Source organism: Oryctolagus cuniculus, chromosome 1 (assembly GCF_964237555.1).
Source record: "Oryctolagus cuniculus chromosome 1, mOryCun1.1, whole genome shotgun sequence".
Taxonomy (NCBI): domain Eukaryota; kingdom Metazoa; phylum Chordata; class Mammalia; order Lagomorpha; family Leporidae; genus Oryctolagus; species Oryctolagus cuniculus.
The window spans coordinates 57,669,071-57,689,771 of record NC_091432.1 but is presented as its reverse complement, the minus strand read 5'-3'; the positions used below and the strand labels follow the sequence as shown (position 1 = coordinate 57,689,771).

At 40.6% G+C, this 20,701-nt stretch overlaps 1 protein-coding gene across 16 annotated transcripts in view; it reads right to left on the bottom strand.

Moving 5' to 3' along the window:
* Positions 1-20,701, bottom strand: part of STK33 (serine/threonine kinase 33) — a 182,673-nt gene that overhangs the window by 118,542 nt on the left and 43,430 nt on the right. For 3 of the 16 annotated variants that reach the window (XM_051824218.2, XM_051824225.2, XM_051824230.2), the window contains one exon: positions 17,079-17,227. The exons of the other annotated variants lie outside the window; for them this stretch is intronic. The gene's annotated coding sequence lies outside the window, so the exon portion shown is untranslated. The remainder of the gene's footprint in view (positions 1-17,078; positions 17,228-20,701) is intronic. 16 annotated transcript variants of the gene reach the window in all.

Here is a 20,701-nt window from a genome sequence, read left to right as displayed (position 1 = left end):
GTATTTTCCCTTTTCTAAACTTCAGCAGGATTTTGGATCTTCTGTTGATATACTCATTCTTATGGGTAGATTATAAAATTAATACAAAAAAACAGCTTTCATCTTATGTACTGTCTGCACTCAGTTAGCAACAACCTGGCCTACCATGTTGAAGAGGATGTGGGATTGCCCAAGCTCAGCAGGCAAGAATGCTGAATGGATTAGAGACATCTACCATGGGCACTGAAAGGGGGAGCTTGCAGGATACATGCGGTGTATTTGTTGAGCCTGAATGTAACATATAACTAGGTTTAAGACTCTTCAAAAACTCTGAGATAACTGCAACAAGATATGGATGCAATGCACCCATTTTAAAATGCATCATTAACAATACATCAGATCTTGCCCTGACAGCTGTGGAAGTTATTGTAATAATATGTAAATGTTTCACATTCATAAAAATGTGGAGAAAATAAAACCATTTTGTAATTTTATCAGAGTGTAATACAGACCAATTTTGTCATGTTTGTATACAAGATTTCTGAGATTGATGTCTGCTCCTGAAAGAATACTAATAATGTTTCAAATGCTACGAGCCTATATTTTATCAGTTGAAAATGTTCCCATTATTAAGACATCTTTCAAAGATTCTAACTGTAAACTTTGGGAGTGATTCCTGCACATTAACACTATTTTCCCATGATGTTAGTTCTGAAATAGTGGCCCAGAACATATCAACCACAGAAATTACATCTTAGGATTTGCATATTTATATTATTATTTAGAAGAAAAAAATGTTTGTTGTTCTAGGCAAAAAGAAAAATCACAAAAGAATATATATGTGTATGTTTGTTGTCCCAGGCAAAAGAAAATTTTCAGATGAAAATTTATAATATGGATAAAAAACAGTTAAATACCAAAACCTACTAGACCTGGAAGTAAGCAGCAGGGCCATCACCAACAGCTCTGAAGGTGCCACAGGCCTAACAACAGGAAGATCCTAGGAGAGCGAGGACAGGGTTGTACCAGTATAGCTAGACATGGAGCTTTCCCACCATCATACCCACACATGGACAAATCTGGCACATAGAAAACACTCACTATTTATGGAAGGAGAGGGAGGGAAAGTACGAAAGCTGGAAAATTCCATTTTCTAAACCATTCCAACAAAGCTGTTGTCCCATTCCCACTACCAGCTGTGGTTAAACAGAACAGTGGGGGGAGATGATTGGTAGTAACTCAGACTCTACACCAGAAATGAAAACAGCCAGCCTGCAGTTGCTAAGGGTTTCACTTGCTAAGGACTGAAGCATTTCTGCAAGGGATACAATGGCTCCGAACACATCAGAAGCAAGGATTGTTTCCCAGTCCCAATATACACTGACTATTATAGAGACAACTACGCATCTAGGAAGAATAAAGACCCTCTGAGACTTTTAATCTTGACACGCAAGATGAAGTTTTACATATTACATGGTTTTATTTATTTGTGGTTTTATATATTCATTATGGTTTTACTTATTACAGGATTTCTCTGGTAATCCCATAGTAATAACAGTTAGCAAGAAGAAGGGAGGAAGGGCAGAGTATCTGCTGTGCAGTTGATGATATTTGTCCAAGCGTGCTGGGTAAGACGTATCAGCAAGGAAAGCTAATTACAAATTTTATCTAGTATAGAAGCTTTTAGAACTAGGGAGTCTCTGCTTATACCTAAAAACTGAATTTCCTGAAAATATATATAAAGATGTTTTTTCTGTGCATTTTTCTGAGAAGAGATTCCAGTACTTTCTTCAGAGTTCCAGAAAGATCCAAAGCCCACCCCACCACCAAAAAGTATAAAAATCCATACTTTAGTGATTTACAAACAGTAGGTCATTTGTGGGTCACATCTTTTAAAATAAAATCGAAAGGAAAGAGGCCGGTGTCATGGCGTAGCTGGTTGACAACCTGCAGAGCCTGCATCCCATTTCAGCACTGGTTGAAGTCCTGGCTGCACCTGGGAAGACAGCCCAAGTGGTAGGTCCCCTGCCACCCACATGGGAGTCCTGATTGGAGTCCCTGGCTCCTGGCTTTTGCCTGGCCCAATTCCAGTCATTGTGGCCATTTGGGGAGTAAACTAGCAGATGGAAGTTCTCTCAGTCTCTGTAGCTCTGCCATTCAAATAAATAAACAAATCTTTAAAAGAAGAAGAATAAGAAGTAAAAGAGGAAGAAAAGGAGAAGAAGGGAGGGTTGGAGAGGAGAGAGGAGGTAGAGGGAAGGGGGAGGATAAGGAGAAGGAGAAGAAGGAAAGTCTAAGAGTGTAACACTGGGACCACTGTTGTGGCACAGTGGATTAAGCCAGCATCCCATATCAGAGTGCTGATTTGAGACCCAGCTGCTCCACTTCTGATCCAGCTCCCTGCTAATGCCATTGGGAAATCAGCAGAAGATGGGCCAACAACTTAGGCCTCTGCCACCCCTGTAGAGTTCCAGGCTCCCACCTTTGGCCAGGCCCAGCCCCAGCCATTGCAGCTGTTTGGGGGAGTAAACCAGCAGGCTGAAGATCTCTCTGTCTCTCCCTTTCTGTCACTCTGCCTTCCAAATAAATAAAACCAATCTTTAAAAAGAGAGAGAAAGACACAGAGAGAGAGAAGGAGAGAGAGAGAGAGAGAGAAAGAGAGAGAAATATTGGTCATAAAGGAATTTTTTCTTCAAATTTGCTTCACCTGTGTGTGTAAATGTATGAGCAGGGGAATATGTACATCAAAGTAAATTTTTTCAGACTGAGGTCAGGGTCAAACAATTTGAAAGTCACTGTTCTAAGAGAGGAAAAATGGCTACATTCAGTAGGTTGCCAAGATTCAACATATTAAATTATCACCCACTGGAAACAATTAGGTGATCGGTGGTTCCAGTGGACAAAACACGGTTTTGAGTGGCATATGATCCACCAAAATGAAATTGCTATTATTAGAGAGCTGCAATCTAAAACACTCAGAAAGGAAAGTGTATCTTTGTAAGATTCTATTGATTTTAAGGAGCCCAAGGACTAGGAAGAGGCTTCCACTTGGTGTCTATGGGAAAATGTTAAATACTGAGTAAAATGTTTAGGAATGAAAAAAGTGTATTTCCCTGGGATAATGGGGGATAATGGAGTTCCCTAAGCTCCTTGAAAGATATCAGGGATTCAAAGAGTAAGGAAATTTATCTCTAAGCCTGACATGCAGTGCGTTTTAGAGAAATATTATTTCCTTTATACACAAGAAACGGAAAGCATGGAGACGTTACTATGAATGCTTAGGTGCCGGGAGTGTAACTCTCATCCCAGTTACCAGTGTCTGGCACTATCCTGTATTCTTTTCATCAAGAAATGTAAATGGTCTGGGCATTGAATAGTTTTTGAGCTTACTGCCCAAAATATTACTAGGCACTTTATTGGTTTGGGTCATCCTAGTTTATACTGAAATTTCAACAGTATCACTAAGTTCCGTTCAATTAGACCACTACCCCTCCAGTCTGGAAACTACTCTCTCAAATAGGCCTACTTGGGGTTCAGAACTTATTTCTCCTTATTATAGTTAATCCTGGAAGTTCAAGTATATCTGAAATCAAGTGAATCACCGAGGTCGGGGCTGCAGCCATCTGGGGAGTCAACGGGCAGATGGAAGATCTCTCTTGGCCTGTCTGACCATCTCTCTGTGTAGCTCTGACCTGCTAATAAAGAAGTAACTCTTAAAAAAAAAAATGAGGCCGGTTCCATGGCTCACTAGACTAATCCTCTGCCTGCAGCGCCGGCACCCCGGGTTCTGGTCCCAGTTGGGGCGCCGGTTCTGTCCTGGTTGCTCCTCTTCCAGGCCAGCTCTCTGCTGTGGCCCAGGAGTGCAGTGGAGGATGGCCCAAGTGCTTGGGCCTTGCACCCGCATGGGAGACCAGGAGGAAGCACCTGGCTCCTGACTTCAGATTGGCTCAGTGCGCCGGCCGTAGTGGCCATTTGAGGGGTGAACCAACAGAAGGAAGACCTTCCTCTCTGTCTCTCTCTCTCTCTTACTAACTCTGCCTGTCAAAAAAAAAAAAAAAAAAAAAGTGAAGCACCATGCTGGATTCCCTGTTCCTCTTTCTCTGCTTCGCCCCCAGAGTGCTCACTGGAGAAACTGCCAGACATAAGAAAAAGATGCACAAATAACGCCCAGGGACTGCTCTGCCATACCCCCAGGACAGAAGAGCTGAGATCCCCACCACGCCACCAGCACTATGACAAAGAGCTTCGGATGGAATTTTAACTTCTCATCCTCAAATGGAAAAGATAGGCAAGGACAGCAAGACATTTTAGGAAAGACTCAAAGTGAAAGAGAATAAAATACAGGGGAAAGCGAATTCAAACAGCAGAGGGATAAGACCAGCAATAAAATTATACATATAACGTTTTCTTCTGAGAGTTAAAATATCATATTCATGAAATAAGCTATAGAAAAGAACATTTAGAAGACAGAAAGATCTTTACATTTTTACATTTACATTGAGCTTTTTTAATTGACACATAAAATTATATGTATTTATGGAGTATCATGTGATGTTTTGATACATGCATATAATTTTTAATGTTCAAGCCAAGGTAAGCCTATCTATCTCGTTTATCATTTCTTTTTGGTGAAATCATTTTAAAAATCCCTTCTTACAGCTTCTTTGAAATACATAGGATCATTATCTATAGTCATCCTACTATGTAACAGAATAGCAGAACTTATTTCTCCTTACTATAATTAATCCTGGAAGTTCAAAAATAAAAAAATTAAACAGTTAGAAATGCCTTGGAAAGCTGACCAAAACGATGGAAATTTGGAGTTAATAGATGAGAAAATCAAAGAATTGGTCCCAAAGGCCTAGCATTTATATAACAGTTCAAGATAAAATAAAACAGAAACAAAAGAAGAAGTACAATGATAGAGAAATGACAAGGAAGAAATTATCAAGAAAAAGTTGCAAGACTTCCCCAAAGTACGGAATATGAATTGCCAAACTGAAAGGGCCAAAAGCTTTCCCAACAAATTTAATGAAAAAAGGATCCAAGTCAATAATCACTGTAAAATCAGAACACTAAGACGTGGTGACGGAACTTCAAGGTGGCGGGATCAGGCTGACAATCACTTACACCCGCTTCTCAACGTTAGCCTCAATAACGGTGGGGCACCAGCACTCCTGCACACTCACAGGATGTGACGCGTTAGGACATGCACGGTGCCAGCTACGAAGTACTGTCATGCAACGACTGAACTGTAACTCGACCAAGCCCAAAACCAAACACTAGTGATTTTTTTGATTGTTGTATTTTTCAGTAATAAAATTTCATTTGGTTCTTCTTTATATCTTCTATTTCTGATTTTTTTTCTTATTTCTTTTGTTTCAAGTGTGTTCATAATTGTTGCTTCCTGAAGCATTTTTATCATACCTGCTTTAAAAACTCTTGTCATTCCAACATCTTTGTCATCTCAGTGTTGGGTGTCTGTTACTGTCTTTCTCATTCAAGTTAAAATTTTCCTATTTCTTGGTGTGATAAGTGATTTTTTTTTCCACTGGATCCTGGACAATAACGTTGAGACGAACATGAGGAAAAATGGACATGCAACTAATGAGCTGGCTAGTTTTCTCAAGTAAAAATAGTGTTAGAGTAGTAGTAACAAAAGTTAACATTCAAGTAGCACTTAGGGGGGTAGGCACTGAAGCGAGCAGGCAGTCTAATTATCTACACTTTACACACAAGGAAACAGGTTAAGTAAGTAGCCAACATAACAAAATCAGCAAGTGGCAAAACCGGAATATGAGTCCAAACAATCTGCCTCCAAAGTCCCTGCTGCTGAAATCAACATGTAATGATGGCCCTAGTAATTTATTACAGTATTTTTATTTGCAGTAAATGTATCATTGTTTCCCAACACACCTCTGGTGAGAACTATAAAGGGTGAATTCTGTCATTTTTGTAGCCAGGACTATCCTTTTATAGATTGTTATATTACCACCAACAAAAGGAAAAAGCCAACAGGAATTTTTCTAGGAAAAAAAATGGGGGTTCAGAAAAACAGGTAATTTCCTATGAGTTTTTAGAGCGACCTAACCAAACAAAGAGTGTTATCATTTGCACTAGTGTCTCGTACCCAACAAATGCTTGTTGAATGAATGAATGAATGAATGAATCAGTAAACACACTGAAGAAAGTATGTCTCTAAAGACTTTAAAAGAAGAATGGGATGTCAAGTCTTCTTAAAAGATGCTAAAAAGGTAAATAACAGAGAACTCTATCTCCTAATAGGAAGAGTCCCTCAGTCAGGAATTTGTTATAGCCTGGCCAGCTTATCGTTCGGACAACAAGAGGTTTTTTTTTTCTTTTTTTAAAGATTTATTTATTTATTTGAAAATCAGAGGTACAGAGAGAGACAGAGAGAGAGAGAGAGAGGTCTTCCACCCGCTGGTTCACTCCCCAGATGTCCGCAATGGTCGGAGCTGCGCCGATCCGAAGCCAGGAGCCAGGAGCTTCCTCCGGGTCTCCCATGCAGGTGCAGGGGCCCAAGGACTTGTGCCATCTTCTAATGCTTTCCCAGGCCATAGCAGAGAGCTGGAATGGAAGAGGAGCAGCCAGGACTAGAACCAGTGCCCATATGGGATGCCGGTGCATCAGGCCCGGGCATTAACCCAGTGCACTACAGTGCCAGCCCCAACAAGAGGTCTTCAAACACTAAGAGTCGGGGCCTGCGCTGCAGCACAATGGGTTAACGCCCTGGCCTGAAGTGCCAGCATCCAAATGGGTGCTGGTTTGAGGCTCGGCTGCTCCTCTTCCAAACCAGCTCTCTGCTAAGGCCTGGGACAGCAGTAGAGAATGGCCCAGGTCCTTGAGCCCCTGCACCCGTGTGGGAGATCTAGAAGAAGCTCCAGGCTCCTGACTTCGGATCGGCGCAGCTCCAGCCATTGCAGCCATTTGGGGAGTGAACCAGCAGATGGAGGACCTCTCTCTCTCTCTCTCTTCCTCTCTCTGTAACTCTTTCAAATCAATAAAAATAAGGCTTTTTAAAAAATCTACTAGAATAATGTTTTTAAATATTCTAATGATATAAGCTGCGATGTATAAGTTTAAGCGCTGTTCAGAATCTCTTCTTCCATGCATATGTAACCACGTCAAAAAACAGCGGATGTAGCCAGAGGAGCTTACTGATGTTTAGGAAAGTTTACAGAAAAGGCATTTGAGAATAAAACCAGTAAAGATTTTCTGAACAAGTAAAATTTTAGACAGTTTTATTAGAAACAGAAGAATGTAGGAGCCGGCGCGGTGGCGCAGTAGGTTAATATTCGGCCTGCGGCACTGAAATCCTATATGGGCGCTGGTTCTAGTCCTGGTTGCCCCTCTTCCAATCCAGCTCTCTGCTGTGACCCGGGAAGGCAGTGGAGGATGGCCCAAGTGCTTGGGCCCCTGCACCTGCATGGGAGACCTGGAAGAAGCTCCTGGCTCCTGGCTTTGGATCGGCACAGCTCAGGACATTGCAGCCAACTAGGGAGTGAACCAGCAGATGGAAGACCTCTCTCTCTCTCTCTCTCTCTCTCTCTCTCTCTCTCTCTCCCCCTCCCTCCCTTCCTCCCTCCCCCTCTCTCCCCCTCTCACTGTCTGTAACTCTACCTCTCAAATAAATAAATAAATAAAATATTTTAGAAAATAAAGAAACAGAAAAATGTCAATCCAGGTAAAAATTAAGATTTTTCATGGAGCCCATTATCATGGAGACTTATGTTGCTCCCAAGCCAAATCCTCCAGGAGCTTGCTGGCCATCTCTGACACTTTGCTGCATCTCCAAAGTTGCTCTCTCAGTGGAAGTGATGGATCTCTCGCTCTGGTTAGGAAATGAGTAATCAATAGTGCACTGATAAACAAGGTGCGAGAGTAGGCCAGCTGGCCAACACACAGATTAAAAGACCTAGAGACTCACACAACCAAACTCACAAAAACACGGTATAGTCAGCAAACAGGAATCTTCACTTTTGACTAAAGCAATGGAGCACCTCAAAGCATCGATACCAGTAAGCGTAAACTCTGCAACAGGTCTGGACTGTGACCAGACAGTAAAAGATTTGGAAAATCAACCTGCAGTTGTTTCTTTATGTTAAAGAACAGCTCTTAGCAACTCATACATTAACTACTTGGCATTAAGATAGGTATGTGAGTTATATGGCATTCAACTAACATGAATATACGGGAAGGAACGTGGTGAGATCACAGTATGTACTTAATAGATGACTCACAGAGAAACTAATATACAAATGCAGGTTAATATAACTTTTACTTCTATGGATTAATTAATAATATTTGCTGTATTGTCAGTGAGCTATAAACTAAAGGAAAGACTATCTGGTCAATTTAGGTTCTAAGCATGAAGAAAATAAGGGCTCCTAAAGAACTGATTTCAGTTATTATATCTTTAAGATATGGATTAGATTAAATTATATCACTTAATTGAGAACTGTGTACATTTTTAATGTGTATTTTTTTAAAAATTGACCTCATTTACTAATGAAAGAATGAGACTTTTTCATCTCTTCTACAGGGATTTTAAAAACTACTTTTCAGTTTCTTGATGCAGTAGTATAATAGAGCTTTACAATAGAGCTTTACATTTGCTGCTTTATCTGCTGAAGCAAGATAACTCAGTAACTATCGTCCCAGTAGATTTTAATTTCACCCAGCCCGTAATTTCACACAGAATAAGGTACATAACTTCAGAGAACTCAACTACTCTTCATCATAAACTCTTTAGGCAATAACAAGAAAAACCTACTGAAAGAAATTCTGTTCAAGTTCAGTATGAACAAGTCCTTCCTAGACAGCTTTTTTCCACCAACTAGAATGCATTAAGTATGTTCCATGCATATCTTATATCACTGTATATTTTGAAATATATAAAACCACACAGTACTGAATCAGTAGCTATTTTACTTTTCATTTGTTTCAAATGTTTCACAACTTAAGTCTGTGACATTATAAGCCTCTCCAAAAGATTTAAATAGTATTAAAATACTACTTTCAATGTAAAGGGCAAAATATCTGGAAAATTAAGGTCACCATGTTAGAGGGTCTAATGGAGTATGGATTTCTGCTTGAAGTACTTCAACCAGAAACCTCAGCAATCTTAAATCTGTCTCTCCTGGATATAATACGTTTTAAAGCTTTGAATGAATTTTCAGAATATGTTTCACATCTCTCATAACTTCAGAAAAAAGATGCAGCAGAGAAAAAGAGAATAGTCTCTATAATAATGGAATTTTTACACAGTACCAATACGTTACAGAGCTTTTAAGACAAAAGATGAACAGGATTACCCTTAAAGGAGGAAAAATAAGATGACTTAGGTTTCTTTGTAAGAATTTGTTCTTGATCAGAATACCAGGAAGCAATGGGTTCTTTGATTCAAGATGTCACATACTCATGATTAAATCATTTGTTTTTTTAGAGTGTAAGGTTTTTATTTCACTGTGACTATGGAAAATATAGACAGCTCCACATGACATTATAAAATCTGAGTAACTTTTCAGATGAGAAATTACCCAGGAAATATTGACAGACCAAATCACAGAAAATGCATACAAATTTGAAACAGGGAAGCAACACAAAATACATTTCAAAACTAAATGAAATGTATGTCATTGTAAAAATCAAAAGAAAAATAAGAAAGGAATGAGGAAGGTGGGGGTGAGGGAGGGAGGAAGGGCAGGGTGGTAAGTATCATTATGCTCTTAAAACTGTGTATAAGGCCGGTGCCACGGCTCACTTGGCTAATCCTCCACCTGCAGCGCCGGCACCCCAGGTTCTAGTCCCAGTCGGGGTGCCGGATTCTGTCCCGGTTGCTCCTCTTCCAGTCTAGCTCTCTGCTGTGGCCCAGGAAGGCAGTGGAGGATGACCCAAGTGCTTGGGCCCTGCACCCACATGGGAGACCAGGGGGAAGCACCTGGCTCCTGGCTTCGAATTGGCACAGCACGCTGGCCATAGCGGCCATTTTGGGGATGAACCAACAGAAAGGAAGACCTTTCTCTCTCTCTCTCTCACTGTCTGAATCTGCCTGTCAAAAAAAAAAAAAAAAAAACAAACAAACAAACAAACAAAACTGTGTATATGAAATACATGAGGGGCTGGCACTGTGGCACAGCAGGCTAATGGCCTAGCCTGAAGCACCAGAATCCCATATGGGCACCAGTTCTAGTCCTGGCTGCTCCACTTCCAATCCAGCTCCCTGCTATGGCCTGGGAAAGCAGTGGAAGATGGCCCAAGTCCTTGGGCCCCTGCACCTGCATGGGAGACCCGGAGGAAGCTCCTGGCTCCTGGCTTCGGATCGGCACAGCTCCGGCTGTTGCGCCCAACTAGGGAGTGAACCAGTGGATGGAAGACCTCTCTCTCTCTGTGTGTGTGTGTGTGTGTGTGTGTGTGTAACTCTTTCAAATATATAATTAAATCTTAAAAAAAAAGAAATACATGAAATTTGTTCTGTTTGTATAAGCTAAAAAAAATCATTAAAAAACTTTGTGATCTAAAATAATGATCCTAAAACAGAGGTGATTTTCCTCTCAGGAGACATTTGGCAATAACTGAGGCCGTTTTTAATTGTCACAACAGGGGAAGTGCTACTGGCATTTTCAGGATACAGACCAAGGATGCTGCCACACATCTACAATTCATAGAATTACCCAGCCCTAAAAGTCCACAACAAAGAATTATTCAGCCCAAAATGCCAATAGTGCGAAGGTAGAGAAAGCCTGATCTAAATTAATACCAAGCACTTGAACAATAAATGGATATTTACTTAATGAATGAATTTTGATAAATGAAAATATTTAGTTTCCACTTTTTATACCTTAGTGCTCCCATCAATTTGATGCTGCCTAACACAGACTCTGTCTTTGTTCTCAAGATCTTTACCTACTCATTCATCAGAATCCCCTATGGTGTTAAATACTACCAGGCAAATAAAAACACATGTTCACTAAGGATGTTGCCCTACCATGTGGCTTTGAGAATCCAAAAGAGGGACACTATATTAACCATGTAACTGACATTCAAATTAGAAGAGGTTCAGACATCCAGCCTAGCAGTTAAGATCCCCACGTCCCACATCTCAGTAGCCAGCCCCAGCTCCTGTCTGCAGCTTGCTGCTAATGCCGACCTGGGAGGCAGTGGTGATGGCGTAAGTAACTGGGTTTCTCCCACCCATGTGAGAGAACTAGATCATGCTCCCAACTCCCAGCTTTAGCCTAACATTGTGGGCATTTGGGGAGCAAACTAGCAGATGGAAGTTCTCTCTCTATACCTCTCAAATAGATAAAATTGCTAAAAAAAAAAATTAGCAGGTGAAAACTGCCTTCAGTGACCAAGAGCTCAAAAATGTTTTTCTTTAACTATGAAAATTAAAACACCATTATTTTACTTGGTCACATTTGGTGATAAACCAATGTTTCTCAAATTTACATGTTAAAAGCAAACAATTTTAAAATTAAAATACTAATTTTGGCGGCCACCACTGTGGTGTAGCAGGTTAAGCCGCCCCCTGCAATGCTGGCATCCCATATGGGCACTGGCTCAAGTCCCATCTGTTCTCTAGCTCCCTGCTAATATGCCTGGCAAAGGCAGTGGAAGATGGCCCAAGTGCTTGGGTCCCTGCCCCCACTTGGCAGATCCAGATGAAGTCCCTAGCTTCTAGCTTTGGCCCAGCCACAGCCCCGGCCATTGCAGCTGTTTGTGGAGTGAAGCAATGAATGCAAGATTTTCTCTCTCTCTCTCTCTCTCTCTCTCTCTCTCTCTTTCTCTCTGTAGCTCTGCCTTTCAAATAAATAAATACATCTTTAAAAAAAAAAAGGAAATATTCATTTGAATAAGGTAACTAGAAACGGTTAAAAGACCCATATGATTGGGGTTTTTTTCCCTCCTAAGAAAACTTTTATTTAAGGAATACAACTTCATGCATTTCATAAGTACAATTTTAGGGACACAGTGATTCTGCTCACTATACCCACATTCCCACCTCTCTTCCTCCTCCCTCTCCCATTCCCAGTCCTATTCTCCACTAAGATCCATTTTCGATTAACTTTATACACAGAAGACCAGCTCCACACTAAGTAAAGAGTTCGATAATTTGCACACACACACACACAAAAAAAGCTGTTCCTCAACAGCGGAGATAAGGGCTGTTCAAAGTCATTGCATCTTGAAGTTAATTTCACTTTTTTTTTTAGAAACTTTATTAGCTTTAAAGAAACATCCAAGAATGACACATCTTTTGGGAGCACTTGGACATAATTTTAACACAACTCTTTGAGGACAGAGATCCTGCATGGGAAGTTAGTGCACAATGACTCTTGTTGTTAATTTAACAACTAACACTTTTATGTATGATTTCAGTGATCACCCAAGGCTCTTGATATGAGCTGCCTAGGCTGTGGAAGCCTACTGAATCCACAAACTCCATCGGTATTTAGGCCATCAGCAAAGTGGAAGTTTTCTCCTCACTTTAAAGAAAAGTACACCCTCCAAGATGGCGCCGAAGGCAAAGAAGGAAGCTCCTGCCCCTCCTAAAGTCAAAGCCAAAGCAAAGGCCTTGAAGGCCAAGAAGGCAGTGCTGAAAGGTGTCCACAGCCACAACAAGAAGAAGATCCACACGTCCCCCACCTTCCGGCAGCCCAAGACACTACGCCTCCGACGGCAGCCCAAATACCCTCGGAAGAGCGCCCCCAGGAGAAACAAGCTTGACCACTATGCCATCATCAAGTTCCCCCTGATCACGGAGTCGGCCATGAAGAAGATAGAAGACAACAACACACTGGTGTTCACTGTGGATGTCAAGGCCAACAAGCACCAGATCAAACAAGCTGTGAAGAAACTCTATGACATTGATGTGGCCAAAGTCAACACCCTGATCAGACCTGACGGAGAGAAGAAGGTGTATGTGCGGCTGGCTCCTGACTATGACGCTCTGGACGTTGCCAACAAAATTGGGATCATCTGAACGGAGTCCAGCTGGCTAATTCTAAATGTGTTTTTTCACCATAAAAAAAAAAGAAAAGAAAAGTACATCCTTCCTTGATGACCACTTCTTTTCACTGGGGTCTCACCTACTGAGGTACTTCATGTAGGACATTTTTTGCCACAGTGTCTTGGTTTTCCATGCCTGAAATGTTCTCATGGGCTTTTCAGCCAGACCAGAATGCCTTAAGAGCTGATTCTGAGGTCAGAGTGCTACTTAAAGTGATTGTAATTTTATGAGTCTGCTGTGTGGACTGCTTCCCATGTTGGAGCATTCATTCCTTTTTTAATTCTATCTGTTATTATTACCAGACACTCTATCCTATCCATATGATCACTTTATTACTTATGATGGTACTTTTACCACCCTCCATATGATCTTTTTAAATAATGATTCACATTTCCAGTTCAAAACAATCTTAAAGGAATTTTTAAAAATTCTGATGTCCCCAATTTAACCTAATATGAAACTTCCCGGAGAATAGAAACCTATTTTTATATTTTTTTAAACCCAGACCTACATATATCCTTAATTGTGACCTAGCTAGAGATTGATTTTATTAATACTACAATTATGACTATCTCTCAAAAGACAACAATTATGGATAATTTTTAAATGTATAGCCTTTCCTTTATAGATTTTTAATTCTTCAATTGTTTTATTATACATATTTTTGTAAGGAAAATTAACGACCTATTTAAAGAAAAAAAGCATCCCATAATTCATATGTATTCAATTTACAGAATCATATTTTATTCCAGGGTTAAATTTTATGAACAACAGAATTAATGATAAAGTTATGAAATTCCTAAGTGATTTCCTTCTAAAGAACACACTACTTGGAGCCAGTGCTGTGGCACAGCAGGTAAAGCTACCACCTGCAGTGCTGACAATCCATATAGGCACCAGTTCAAGTCCAGGCTACTCTACTTCCAATCTAGCTCTCTGCTATGGCCTGGGAGAGCAGTAGAAGATGGCCCAAGTCCTTTGGCCCCTGCACCTGTGTGGGAGATCTGGAAGAAGCTCCTGACTCCTGACTTCCAATCAGCCCAACTCCATCCATTGTGGCCATTTGGGCAGTGAACCAGTGGATGGAAGAACGTTCTCTGTCTCTCCCTCTGTCTGTAACTCTACCTCTCAAATAAATGAAATCTTAAAAAAAAAAAAACTTTATAAAAAAAAGCTTCTAGTCAAAACAGTACTGTTAAATCTGTTAAATGAAATTACAAATACTAAGTAAATCATAACATTCATATATTATTCTGCTATGATATTTTGTTTTAGCTGTTTTTGGAGATAAATGTTGCTATAAGAAACAAATCATTGGGGCTGGGGCTGTGGTGTAAACAGATTAATCCTCCACCTACAATGCCAGCATCCCATATGGGTGCTGGTTCTAGTCCCAGCTGCTCCTCTTCCAATACAGCTCTCTGCTGATAGCCTGGGAAAGCAGTAGAAGATAGCCCAAGTGCTTGGGATCCTGCACCCACACGGGAGACCCAGAGGAGGCTCCTGGCTCCTGGATTCAGATCGGCCCAGTTTCGGCCATTGCAGCCATTTGGGATTGAACCAGTGGGTGGACGACCTTTCTCTCTGTCTCTCCCTCTCACTGTCTGTAACTCTACCTCTCAAATAAATAAATAAATAAATAATTTTTTTAAAAAACAAGCAAGAAACTACTGTTCCATATATTTAAACATTACCCAGAGATAATGTTATTCCATTAAGAAACACCCTAACAATCACATCAGCTAAAACCATGACCAGGTCCTATCTACCCCTTCTAGACTGAACAGCAATCTAAAAGTTCTTCAGACACTTATTCAAACAGAAGCAAAGGGCAGAACTTCTCAAAAGGAAATGGTTTTTAATAAAACTTATAGGTAGAAAGTTGTCTATCAGAAATACAAGTTCAAATGAACCAATGAATAAGGAAATTCTATTTGGGATTATTCCAAGCTCATCTGAAGCCACATGTACTTGGAAAACTCCAAACAATCAAAATAAATACATTACCTAGACATGCTTTCAAATCTACTTCTCCCAAGTGGAAATAACACCCACAAAGGGTGTTGATTTGTTCTTTTCATTCCTTTTTACAGCTAAATGAGCATGCAAACCTTCAAAAGAGAGGCAAAAATGGAAATGACAGCACCACTTATGAATCTAAAATAATCTCTGTGATTCAGTGTCACTGAAATGGAGAAAAAGACAAATAAATATTCCAATCAAACAGCATCCCTTTGTAAGAAAATATGAACTTAAGATTCTAACATTACAAAAGATTTATGTATATTATTATCAGTTCCTTGATGTATTTGTTTAAAGATCATTAACTACTTTTTAGGGGCTACCTAGCCAGCAACAATTAGCTTACAAATTCCTTCAACAAATTTTTATTGAGCACCTACTACACGTAGAGGACTGTATTAGGCACAATGAGAAGCAAAGACTCATCCTTCCCAGGCTTTGGCCTCAAGAAACTCACCAGTTTAATTAGGAAGACAAGAGGTACCTAGAAATAACTTCTAAATAAGAGGGAGACAAATGGCCAACACAATCTTTGTTGTTTTTGTTTTTATTTATTTTTTAAAGATTTATTTTTTTTAAAGGCAGAGTTAGAGAAAGGCAGAGGCAGAGAGAGAGAGAGAGGTCTTCCATCTGCTGGTTCACTCCCCAATTGGCTGCAATGGCCGGAGCTGCGCCAATCTGAAGCCAGGAGCCAAGAGCTTCTTCTGGATCTCCCCCCACACAGGAGCAGGGCCCAACCACTTGGGTCATCTCCCACTGCTTTTCCAGGCCATAGCAGGGAGCTAGATCAGAAGTGGAGCAGCTGGGACTCAAACCGGCACCCATATGGCATGTTGGCACTGCAGGCAGTGGTTTTTACCTACTATGCCACAGCACCGACCCCACCAACACAATCTTGAGGGGGAAAACAAACCCAAAAACAAAAGCTGGTGGGGCCTGGAAAAGCAGAGGAGGACAGCCCAAGTGCTTGGGCCCCTGCACCCACGTGGGAGACCTGACAGAAGCTCCAGGCTTCAGCCTGGCCCAGCTCTGGCTGTTGCAGTCATTTGAGGAGTGAAACAATTGATAGAAGCTTCCAATCTCTCTCTCTCTCTCTCTCTCTCTCTCTCTCTCTCTCTCTCTCCCTCCCTCCCTCCCTTCCTCCCTCCCCCACCTCCCCTTCTCTCCCTCCTTCCCTCCCTCCCTGGGTAGCTCTGTCTTTCAAATAAATAAAGTAAAACCTTTAAAAAAAAAAAAAGCTGGAGGCATATTCTCTGCTTTCAAAATATATTGTAAGACTGTTGTAACTAAAACATCATGGTTCTGACATTAAAAAAAAGAAGAAGAAGAAGACACACTGACTAATAAAATAGTGTAGAGGCCCAGAAACAAACCCAAACATTTAAAGTCAACAGATTTTCACAAAGGTGTTAAGAACATACAATGACGAAAGAACAGCCTCTTCAATAAACAGTGCTGGAAAAACTGGTTATTCGTATGCAGAATATCTCACACAACAATCAAAAATCAACTGAAAATGAAGTTAACATCCATGATACGTAAGGAAATCAAACAACTCTAACAACTCTAAAGGAAGAAAATAATGTGGTCAAAAATGAGCAGAGGACCTAAACAGACATTTTTTGAAAAAAAGACTACAAACGTCAACAAGTACATGAAGAATACTCATCACTAATCATTAGGGAAATGTAAATTAAAAGCACAGTGAACTATCCCTTCATACCTGCTAGAATGGCTATTATCAAAAAGACAAAAGATAAGTGGTGGTGAGAAAGTGGAGAAAGGGGAACCCTTGTACACTGTTGGCGGGAATGTAAATCAGAATAGCTGTGCTGCAAAATAACATGGAGGTTCCTTTAAAAACTAAAAATGGAACTGTCATAGCAATACCACTCCTGGGAATGGAAATCAATATCTAAAGGGATATCTAAACTCCCTTGTTCATTGCATCATTATTCACAACAGCCAAGATAAAGGAACAACTTAAGTGATCATTACAGATATACAGTTAAAAAATGTGATATACAGACAGACCCCAACTTACCTAGTTGTACTTGTGGTTTTTCAACTTTACAACGTTGTGAAAATGATAAATACTCAGTAGAAAATGTACTTTGGATTTTCAGCTCTTCTTGGGCTAGCAATATGTGGTACAATTTTCTCTCCAGGTTCTGGGCAGCAGGACACAGCTCCCTGTCAGCCACATAACCATCAGGGTAAACAACAATCTACAGGGTACCCCATTGCCAGCCATTTTTAATATAACTATTCAATAAATTGTATGAGATAGTCTATTTTCAAAAGGCTTTGAGGGGCCAGCACTGTGGTGCAGTGGCTAAAGCTGCCGTCGGCAGTGCCGGCATCCCACATGAGCACGAGTTTGAGTCCCAGCTGCTCCACTTCCGATCCAGCTCTCTGCTGTGTCTTGGAAAAGCAGCAGAAGATGACCTAAGGGGTTGGGCCCCTGCACCCACATGGGAGATCCAAAAGACGTCTCTGGCTCCTGGTTTCAGACCAGCCCAGTTCCAGCCAAAATTCACCTGGGGAGTGAACCAGTGAATGGAAGATTCTCTCTCTCTCTCTGCCTCTGCCTCTGCCTCTGCCTTTCTGTAACTCTGCTTTTCAAATAAACAAATAAATCTTTAAAAAAAAAAAAAGGTTTGAATTAGATGACTTTGTTCAACTCTATGCTAATGTAAGTGTTCTGAACACATTTCGAGAGGCTCAGATAAGTATAACATTAAGTAGGTTAGGAGCATTAAGTGCAATTTTGACTTAAAAATTTCCAACCTATTATGTTTTTATCAGGACATAACCCCATCATAAATCAAGGTGCGTTCACATATATACAATGGAATACTATTCAGCCTTTTAAAAGAAGGAAATGCTGTCATTTCCAACAAAGTGGATGAACCAGGAAGACATTATGATAAGTTTATTTTGAAATGAGCAGGCCAGGGGCCGGCGCTGTGCCATAGTAGGCTAAGCCTCTGCCTGTAGTGTCAGCATCCCATATGGGCGTTAGTTTGTGTTCCAACTGCTCCTCTTCCAACCCAGCACTCTGTTACAGCCTGGGAAAGCAGTAGAAGATGGTCCAAATGCTTGGGTCCCTGCACTCAGAAGGGAGACATGGAAGAAGCTCCTGGCTCCTGGTTTTGGACAGGCCTAGCTCCAGGCACTGTGGCCATTTGGGAAGTGAACCAGTGGATGGAAGACCCTTCTCTCTGTGTCTCTCTCTGTCTGTAACTCTACCTTTCAAATAAACAAATAAAATAAAAAAAAAAAAAAAGAAATGAGGGGCCAATTCTGTGGCTTAGCAGGTGAAGCCACCACCTGCAGTGCCAGCATCCCATATGAGCGCCAGTTCGAATCCCGGCTGTTCCACTTCCAATCCGGCTCTCTGCTAAGGCCTGGGAAAGCAATAGAAAATGGCTCAAGTCCTTGGGCCCCTGCACCCACGTGGGAGACCAGGAAGAAGCTCCTGGCTCCTGGCTTCAGATTGGCACAGCTCTATCCACTGCGGCCATCTGGGGAGTGAACCAGTAGATGGAAGACCTCTCTCTCTGCCTCTCTGTAACTCTACCTTCCAAATAAATAAGTAAATCTAAAAAAAAAAAAAAAAAGAAACGAGAAAGAGAAAAGCAAATACTGCATGATCTCAGTTATATGTAGAATCTAAAAGTCAAACTTGTACACAAGTAAAATGATGGTTACCAGAGATGGGAGGGTGGGAGAAAAGGGTTGTTGGTCAAAGGGTACAAAGTATCAGTTGGACAGGAAGAATGAGTGTTGGGATTTATTTTTCAGCGGGGTGCCTACAACCAATAATAATGTAAGTTCCAAAATAACTAAGAGAGTAAATGTAAAATATCTCACCATAAAAAATGACAAATGAGGTGACAGATATGTAAATTAACTCAATTTAATCATTTCACACTGTACACATCCATCAAAACATAACATTATATACTACATAATGTATACAATTATTTCTTGCTTAAAATATTAATTGCAAAAAAAAAAAAGAAGTATCTAAAGAAGAGTGAAGATAAAATGTCATGAGAAGTGAGAAGAGAGAAGACTTCCAGCTGGGGAGACGAGAGAAGATCCTGAGACTGAATGGCAATGCTGGAGAGGGGCCCGGACAGACACATGATATGTGGACATTCTCAGAAAGACGTAAACAGAGTGGAAAGGAGAAGAAATGAGGAGAGTAAAAGTGAACACAGGACAAAGCACCCATTCTCAGCCTCAAGTTTTGCTGGTTGACAGAGTAGTGCAGAAAGAGGAATAACTAAAGTTAAAAGTAGCATATTGAGAGTGGGGCCTATTTGGGAGGGCCTGACAATAAGGGGATTAGTTTGGATTTTACTGGGTAATTGGGGAGCTGGAGAAGATTTCTGAGCAGGAAAAGGCATCATCGAAGTTGTGCTATAGAAAGATCAATCTAGCAATAATTGAAGCAACTGAACATCAATCAAATGCAGATGATATAGCACAGTGAACATAATGTAAGCCTGCAGGAATTCAGGAATTCATTTATAAAAATGTAATTTATATGCATCTTTTCAGTAACACAGTCCTATAAACTGTCTAGCTCATAGACTAGTACCTAATTATATAAGCATCTAAAAAGGTCATAAGTACTATAAAATGATATCACAAAACCTCTCGCCTCTGCCTGGAAATCCTTCCACCCCCTTTCCCTTCCGGTAAACTCCTTCTCCTGCAGATCTCGGTTTCAACGCCACCTCCTCAGAAAGGCCTCTTTAAAATTGCTCATCCAAATTGATCTCTGGTTTTCTCTTTCAAATTTGTACTTTTTCTTCATAGTACTTATTCCCTCCCCCTACTACATTAAGAGGAAGGACTATATTTTTGCTCATTATTACATTTTCCAGAGCCTAAAGTTATGTAACACATAGTAGGCGTTTAATATTTGTTCTATGAATAATAAAAGAGTTTAATAAATTTTTTAAAGATTTTATTTATTTATTTGAGAGGTAGAGTTACAGACAGTGAGAAGGAGAGACAGAGAGAAAGGTCTTCCTTCCGTTGGTTCACTCCTGCAACGGCCACAGTGACTGGAGCTGGGCCTATCCAAAACCAGGAGCCAGGAGCTTTTTCCAGGTCTCCCATATGGGTGCAGGGGCCCAAGGACTTGGGCCATTTTCTATTGCTTTCCCAGGCCACAGCAGAGAGCTGGATTGGAAGAGGAGCAACTGGGACTTGAACTGGCACCCAAATGGGATACTGGTGCCACCAGCAGAGGATTAACCTACTGCACTATGGCACTGGCCCCGATTTTAATAGATTTTTAAGGTATCACTGTAATACCTCTCTTTGCAACACGTACAATTGACTAAGATACTTTCTCTTTTGAAGAGAAAGTTAAAAGAAATCTACAACTTCAAATTATGTGCTAGAATCAGAATAAAGGTATTTCCACAAAGAAAACATTAAAGCGCACATTCAAGTCAAAATATGCATTATTATCTCTCATATTTTTACTAATTCACAGCACAGCTACTAATTGATTGCAATGAGGAATAGAATCTGAGGGAAAGGTAAGTATTACAAGTTAGATATAAGGAAGACAATAGAAACTTGCTACAGCTCCTTGATCCATGAACATCATGTTAGAATGCAAAAGATTTAACTTAAGCC